The sequence below is a fragment of the Hibiscus syriacus genome, unplaced genomic scaffold (assembly GCF_006381635.1).
Source record: "Hibiscus syriacus cultivar Baekdansim isolate YM2019G1 unplaced genomic scaffold, ASM638163v2 tig00112523_pilon, whole genome shotgun sequence".
Classification (NCBI taxonomy): domain Eukaryota; kingdom Viridiplantae; phylum Streptophyta; class Magnoliopsida; order Malvales; family Malvaceae; genus Hibiscus; species Hibiscus syriacus.
The window spans coordinates 987,934-996,404 of NW_024063355.1; the positions used below are offsets into that span (position 1 = coordinate 987,934).

General features: G+C 33.1%; 1 pseudogene; it reads right to left on the reverse strand.

The window, feature by feature from the left end:
• Positions 1 to 731: 731 nt before the first annotated feature.
• Positions 732 to 2,329, reverse strand: LOC120181401 (annotated as a pseudogene).
• Between the last annotated feature and the right edge of the window lie 6,142 nt (positions 2,330 to 8,471).

Genomic DNA, 8,471 nt, shown 5'->3' on the forward strand with positions numbered 1-8,471 from the left:
GCTATTGTTTATTGGATTAGGGTCATTTAGTGAGCTTGCTTTTCTTAGTGCGTTGCTTCTGGCCAAGTTATGGTTTTTGGTGTTTCGTTATGTTGTTTAGGTTTTTTCCTCGGGTCTTGATGTATGTGTATGGTCCTCAGTGTATCCTTTATTCACCTTGTCAGTTTGTTTGTGGTGACCTTTTTATGTGTAAGAATGGGACTTGTGAGAGGGCGGGGTACCGTCCCAATGTTGTAAGTGTTTTATGTCTATTTTTCTTTACCACCCCAAGTCACTATCTTTTTCCTCCATTTAGGATTAGGGAGATTTTTTAATGAGGTTTTTGAGGTGGTTTACTTTTTTATTTCTAATACAAAGTACCATCTTAAAAAAAAAAAGCAAAGGAGTAGCATTGGAGGTAACGAAACCCTGAGCATTTAAGTTATAATAATATTAATCAAATTCCCTAAAAGGAATCCTAGCATGTGTTGCAATTAATTTATTTACCAACTCTGATTTGTTATATCTTAAAAAGAAAATGAAAGCCTTAAGAGTGATTTACTCCTTAAACCTTGTCATTAAATCATTCTTAAATTTTCTTTTAAATCGCAAGTAGTATTAAAAAAAACTCATTTGACGTTAAAACATAGATCTTACAACAAACTGGAAAAAAGAAGATACAACTTGAAAGACAGTGGAAATGGCAGATCTGGTACAGGCTAGCAAGGGCAATGCACTCCTCGAGGTGCGATTTTAATGGTGGAAATGATGAGAAATAAGATGGACGGTTCCGAGACGAGTAGAGTTTACATAATCTTGTGCACAGTGAGCAGGCAAACCGGGTATCAGCAATCCAATAATTCTCATGCCAAATAGCACCCAACTTTCCTTGTACTCTTCTCCATACTTTCTCCCCATAACGAAGCCTCTTAATATCTCAAAAATGGCGTTTTTTCGCATCGCTATAGCCCCCCAAATTGAAAAGTAGTTCTCAAATGGAACTTCATTAACTATCTGCATTCAAATTAAAATTTCCAGACAAAATTTTAAATAAGATATATTAGCAGTAAAATTTAGTTTGAGTAACAGAAAAAAAATGAATTGTTTTGTTTTTTTACCGACGATTGATATCTGCTGTCGTAGTAAACGCAGGTACCAAAGTGCTTGAACACGAGGTTAGGAGGAACCCTAGGAACCATATCGTTAGAGTAAACATATCTGTGAAATTGAATACCTCGCTTTTTCAGATTCAGGTTCATGTAATTCCCGAATGTTTCATCTCCGACCCTGGGTTGTCCGAACGTGTAAATCGCCTCCATTCTGTCGAGCAACAATCGTTCGTCGTGGTAAAAGCAAATCGCCGGGAACAGAGCAGCCAACGCGCCGCCCAAACTGTGGCCCGTTACTATAAATCTGGTGTCGAGGTTTTTCCTCAAAAGGGTTCTCAACGTGTCCCTTATGTCGTAGTAAGCCAACGGTGCGTTGCGGCCACCGGTGTATGAATCGTTCTCCACTTCTTCCGGCCACCCTACATCACTTTGCATCCCCAAGGCTTTCATGAAGCCGCTGTGGATCCTCCCGATGTCGCGGATTTCGTGCCAAGACAAGTCTATGTCCGAACACCAATCGTTGAGATTAAACGGTTCGGTTCCTCTGAAGCAAACAACGATGGTGTCGTGGCCAGCACCTTTATCTCGAAACATCACAACTTGTGTGTGTCGGCCTTTCCAGTATAATCTGCCGCAAGGCATTAATAAGGGTGAATTCACGAGATAATGGGTAATTAGCAAAATGAATTGATTAATAAATTGAAAAATTAATGAAAATCAAGTCGTTGAAATGGTTACCGTTCCAGTAATTTTTGAATCCCAAGAACTCCATCTGCAGATCAAAAAAACATTGCAAACTATTAATGGAAGTTTACTGAACTAATTTCATTGATAAACAATAATAATAACCTCTCATATATATACCTTCCATGGACCTTCGATTACAGCTTGGTTATTAGCAGCATTGTTGTAAACTGTTTTACAAGCCATAATCGAGAGTGCAGGATAATACATGGGATTACCATGTGTAATATCACTGTCTAACTCCTTTCTGTCGTCTAAAAGTCCTATTAAAGACAGAAAATTTGCAGTCTTCCCGTGTGGAATCACGACCTTCACTGTTCAACGTACAGCAAGACATGATCAGACAATGTAAGTGGAAATTAGCAAGAAATGGACGTAAAGATTAAAAAAATACCATGCATGATATTTCTTAGGAGACCAAAGAAGCCACCATTAGCGTAATGAAAGTTGAGAACATATTCTAGTAAGTTCCCCATCAACTCCACCGGGGACGACATCATAAGCAGAAACTTTTGTACCACTACCGAAAGGACTATAATAAACCTATACGTGAAACTTTCCTCTTTGTCGAAAGAAGATCTGATAAATTTTCTCTTCTTTATGTTACTAGAGAACAAGAGCTTAACAAGATCAATGGAAGAGGCTTCCCTAGGATTTACTTGAAAAAAATTTACCAATCTGGATCCCATGATCCGCACTGCAGATTAAAAACTACTTCCTGGTGAGGGTTTTGATTGATTTTGGAGATGCTTTGCCATTGAGGTTTGAACCCTAATTTATAGGCGCCTAAAACAGTGGAGCTAAGAGGGACAGAATATGTTCATATTTTATTGGAGTCAATCATGTTGGGCTACTGCAAGTTGCCCGACGTGCCGATAACCCTCAATTATGGCTATAAAACACATGCATTCAATTGACAGGGTTAGGATGATAAAATAAAGATTTTTCTTTCATATTTTATTGGAGTTGGTCACACATGTTTTTTTAATAGGATTAGGATCGTGCATCTAAATGTTGTAATTTTAAATTTTATTTCGTCAAGAGTGTTTCCTCATGGAACACTAGGCAGACTGTTCATAAAAAAACACGTCCATAAATGGTGGATCAAACCTCCAAGTGATTTTATATATATATTAAGTGGCTTGTATCATGCAGAGAATCATTTGGTATCACAAGAAAGATCATAATCCTGGATCAATATATTATACGAAAGTATTTAATCCGTGAAAATTCAACAAAGCATGGGTTTATGCAGATCATTGCCGATGGATGGGACAGTCTTGTATTCAAAGTCAACAAAATGATGTGGACGTGTGAACCGCGTGTTCTAATATTAATTATTATTTCTCCTCCGATATTATTCCTAAATTATTTATATTTATTTTAAATTAATAAATTAAAGAACCATGTACACTCAAATTTACGTTCTTCGACAAAATAGAGAGTAAAATTAGGGTTTTGAGTATTTGGTATCAATATAAGCTCTATATGTTACGATAAATTAGGATTTTTAATGAGTTCGTTAATAAGATAATAATGAATATATTTTGAAAAGATTTTGAATTTAATTCTAATTTTATTTAACGAAGAAGAAAACAGCGACTTTAGAAAAATAAGGGGAAAATATATGTAACTTCAATTATTATTTTTAATAATAAATTTACTCTTTTTCCAATTTTATCCCTTAATTTTATATTCTATTCAATTTGATCGGTCAATTGTATTTTTTTTGCAAATTATTTTTCTCATTAATTTCTTCAGCCCTTTATATTTCTATTAATACTTTATCCTCAAAATAAATTCTTTTAAAAAAGGCTATTATAAATATATTAATTATTTAGTTGGTTTTTTATTTATTAAATAATATTATAAAGTGAAAATGAATATAAAAATATATGTATATCTTATATGGTTAGAGAAAGTCGATACATTGGAACAAGTTCATATCATAATATTATAAATAATTACTATTGAATTTGAATAGATACTCAAGCAACTCGAATCAACTCGACTCGAATTTCATAAATTCAACTTGACTTGAAAAAAGTCAAATATAGTTTGAATGATAAAGTATGATTCACCAATTTGATTAACTTAATTTTTTTACTCCACTCGATCGAATACTCATTCTCAGTTCTGACAGTTAACTTTACATTTTTTTAATAGAAGCCTATAGTCTTATTAAAAAGTAAAAATATTCAAAATTACAATATGAGTTTACAATTATCATCGTAAATTAAATACATAATTTTGACTGACAAAGATGCGACAGTGGATATATAAAATATTGTGCAACTTATAACTAAATAGATTACTTGGTCCAATGGAAAAGGCTCTAAAATGAGTTTTCTTTGTCACCAAATATTAAAATTAATTAAAATAACCCTCCAATCAATTAATGACAAGTGACACTATCATATTAGAGTGTTAAATTTATTTAATTTAATTAAAATAGTGATTAAATTGATAGAATGTGTAAATATTAAGTATCAAATATATAATTATGTCAATTTATTAATTGTCACGTCACCACTTCCGTTAAAAATTAATGACCAGTAACTTGATTGAATCATTTAAATAGTTGGGTGGCTTGATTGATCAAATCGAAACTTCAGTGATCAATATGAAAAAAAAGTTCAGTGGTCTCCCGTATAGTTTACCCTAATTATTATAAGAGATTACAAGAGTACAAGTTGGATATTAGTCTTAATGAGAATTGAACAACCTTGATGGTTAGGCCTGTTCATGGAAGAACCGCCACCGTCAGATCCCTTTAGTCCAACCCTGTCGGTACCAAGAAACTGGAAGCATGCGTCCAGGAGCATCGGACATGTTGTAACATGGAGGATAACGGTACGTAGAAACTAAAAGTTTTTTTACTAATACGAACTAAATACAGGATAATATTTGTTTGAAATATCATTAAGTCTTAATTATTAGACAAAGAATACACACTTACAGACGTCCTACTCAATTTCAAATGACAAATGATAATAATAATTCTTTAATCATTAAGATCGTTTGATTCATGTTAAAAACTAAAGGCAAAAAAGACATCAGAAGTTCTTATACTTCGGGGGGAATCAATGTGACCATCATATTTTTTTGTCACAATGTGTCTCTCTAACTCATAAAACAAATCTAATGTGGTCCTTTGACCAACCTTTTTCGTCTTTAACCATTACAATACTGACGTATCAATTCACAGTGTTAATGTGACAGTCTATAAGTTGTGTTTGATTTACCAATATAATCAATCTGTCATGTCATCCGCCATATTAATTTGTCATTGTGGACTGTCATGTCAGCATCGTGGACTGTTATATCAACACTGTGAATTATCACGTCAACATTGTAATGGTCAACGACAAAAAATCGTTGGTCAAATGATCACATTAAGTTTATTTTCTGAGTTGGAGTACCACGTTGAGAGAAAAAAAATATGATGAACATATTGGTTATTTTCAAAAGTTCATGACCTCTGGTGCATTTTTGTCAAAACTAAAAGTCAATTCAATTTCTTCTGTCGCTTTAAGTGGTTGAAGTCAGTGGGTTAGCTTGTTATAACAGCCCGTTAGGCTTAGCAGACTGAGAAAGATTGTCAGTTTGTTAGGCCTATCATGGGCTATAAAAAACCCAGAGAGAGGAGCGGCCCAAACGTTCTTTTCTCCACTTTACTTTTCTCCTGCAGATTGAGCGCTTATTGTGAGCTGTTTATCTGTTGTTCCGGTGGTTTGCATGTTCGCTATTCTGACGAGTGACGATTGATCGCCTGTTCGCTGGTCAGTGGACTCCGATCAATAGAGAGCATCAATACATAGATGTCGCAGTGAGAATGTAAGATACAATATCGATATGCAGTTTTAGAAAGGAAACCCATAAACCTTTGGCTGCCTCATGGGAAGTGTTTTTTTGCATCGGGGCACATCCTGATCTTCGCATTCCTTGGCGTTGATTCTTCTTCCCGGGATAAAGCATTGGCATGAAATTTTTTGGCTAACTAAAGTTTTACCATTCATCTCCACGAGCTACAACACAGGACCAATGTCAGGAACAAATCAATAGAAAAGAAGAGAGAAAATCTGTTAAAAGACCATGGGAAAAGGAAAACAAAAAAATATCATACATCTGGAGATGCTTCTTCAGCTGTTGAAAAGGCAACAAAGCCCGAGCCTCTACTTATCAAGAATAACCTCGTCTGCTGTTTCCTTTAATGTCTGCTCTTACTGCCCTTTCACTTCCATCTCTCTTGAAGATGAGGAATGGAGATGTTTTGACTCTTTCACATTTGTATTAAATATATATTTTTTAACGATAGCAACTGCATTTCATTAATAACAGAACAAATCAATCGTACAAAATATCAAAATATGGATAGAAAATTAGAGACAATAGCCACTAAAATACTCGTACGAAAATAATATTAAATCTAAAGTTTTCAGTTGGAGAACATAAAGGACTCGTAAGAAGAATTCCTAAAATATCTTTTTTTTCTAAATTTTGTCATGTCATTGTTTATTTTCAATTTTAATAACTTACTTAAATTATTTAATTACAGTCAAGAGCTTCTTATCATAAACAAGTCTGGGATTTTTCATTCAAACAATGATAAGAACTCAAAATAATTTGTTTGTCAGACGGCAGAACCCATCCAAAAGAAATATTCACCAAATTTTCGTTATTTGATTATGCAACTTTAATTCCATCTTAATGCCTTGTTTCTTCGAAAGGGAATCTGAAAGCAGGTGAATGGTCAACTTCAAGGGTAACTAATTATTTAAGAAATCCAATTTTATATTGATAAAGGTTTCTTTAAAACTAAACCTGAAATTGATGAAAAAAACGACTTTTGGCTTGTAATTAGTTATTGCGTCGCAAACGATAGTCCCCAACCCTCACCTTCCAACCACATTGTTTCACCATTATTCACCAAAATTAATTTATTAATTACACTTTAAGATTTTGATTGTTAATTTAATTAAATTCGATCTAAAAATCATTTAAATTTAATTTTGCAATTATCAAGTCAATTTTATAATTTGATTGTTTAAATTATCGATCAAATTAAATATATGGGTACGCGAAGCCCTTATTTTTTTTTTATAAAAAATTAATATAATTATTGTATTATTTTTTTATTAATATGATGCTCCAACTCAAAAAAATCTAATTTAACTCTTTAACCAACATCTTCTATCATACCAACATGTTCATTATTTCTACCGACATGATACGTCAAGAAGACCAACACCCTCCGTTTAATGCTGATTTGGCCTTCCATTTAATGCTTTGAGTTTAGTTCAGTTTTGGTTTATAAACTCAATAAACATCCGGTTAACATTAAATCATGGTTTTTAGAACCGGACTGATTAGCGAATCGGACTGATTAGTGAACCGGTCATGCTACCGGTTCACTGGTTCAATCGGTCCGACCGGACGACGTCATAATTATTTAAAAAATTAAATAAAAATACCAAAAATATTTAATAAAAAATAATTTTTTATATCACAATTCATATTCAAAGCAAGTCATAACATATATAAGTTAAAAACCATAAAATCAAGTGAAACAAAATGATTCAAATTAACTACAACATAATATTTAGGTAAAACATATTAAATAATAAATATAATTATATAACTATAATTAAAAAATAAATTTGGGGCTAAAAAAATCATAATAAAGTGATATTGTTTGGTTTAATTTTTTTTAAAAACAATTCCACATAGCTAAGAAACATAGAAGATCATCCCAACTAACTTCTATAAATAATATATGTAATTTGACATTCAAAATCATGGAGCCTTTTGGTGAGCATTGAGTGGGCTATTCTTTCACTTCAATCAAGCTCGAATTTTAGGCTTCAATCGAGCTTCTAATTTTTTTTTAGTTCAAGCCTTTTCGAGTTCAAGTTTCAATATTATATTTCGACTTCGAGTTGAACTTGATAATTTTTAGCTCGTGAGTTTGAGTCGAGTTGAGCTTACTTTTAAATTTTTCAAGTTCAAGTCGAGCTCAGCAATACTCGAGTTCGACTTGGCTTGTTTAACAAACGACGTCGTTTGGTTTAATTTTAAAAAAATAAAATAAAATTGGCGGTTTTTTCCGGTTTTTCCTGGTTTTCAGTCGGACCGGTTTGAACGGTTCAACGGTTCCGGCCGGTTCACTAGTAACGATTCAACCGGTCTAGATTGAACCAAATTAGACAACGGTTCCCGGATGAACCGACTGGTCCGATCCGATTTTCAAAACACTGCATTAAATTGAGGGTGTTGATCTGTTTGGTATGTCATGTTAACGAGGATTGACAAAATTGTTGGTCAATAACAAAAACGTTGATAAAAAAGATTAAATTAGATTTTTTTTACATGAACCTTTTTTAAAGTACGGGACTTGGGATATCATTTTACCTAATTTTTAACTTCGCCCTACGTGTACATAAAAAAATACCGAACCAACGTATAGAAATTGCATGGAAACAAAGCCAACAGCTTTTAAAAGATGGCCTTTTAAGGTAAAGTTTGGTTTCTAGAATATTTAATATTAGGTTATCTGAACCACCATGATGTTACCTTATGTACATCTTTTTGTTTAAATCAAACATTTTTCAGATTTTCAAGTGAAAACTCGTTAAAAAA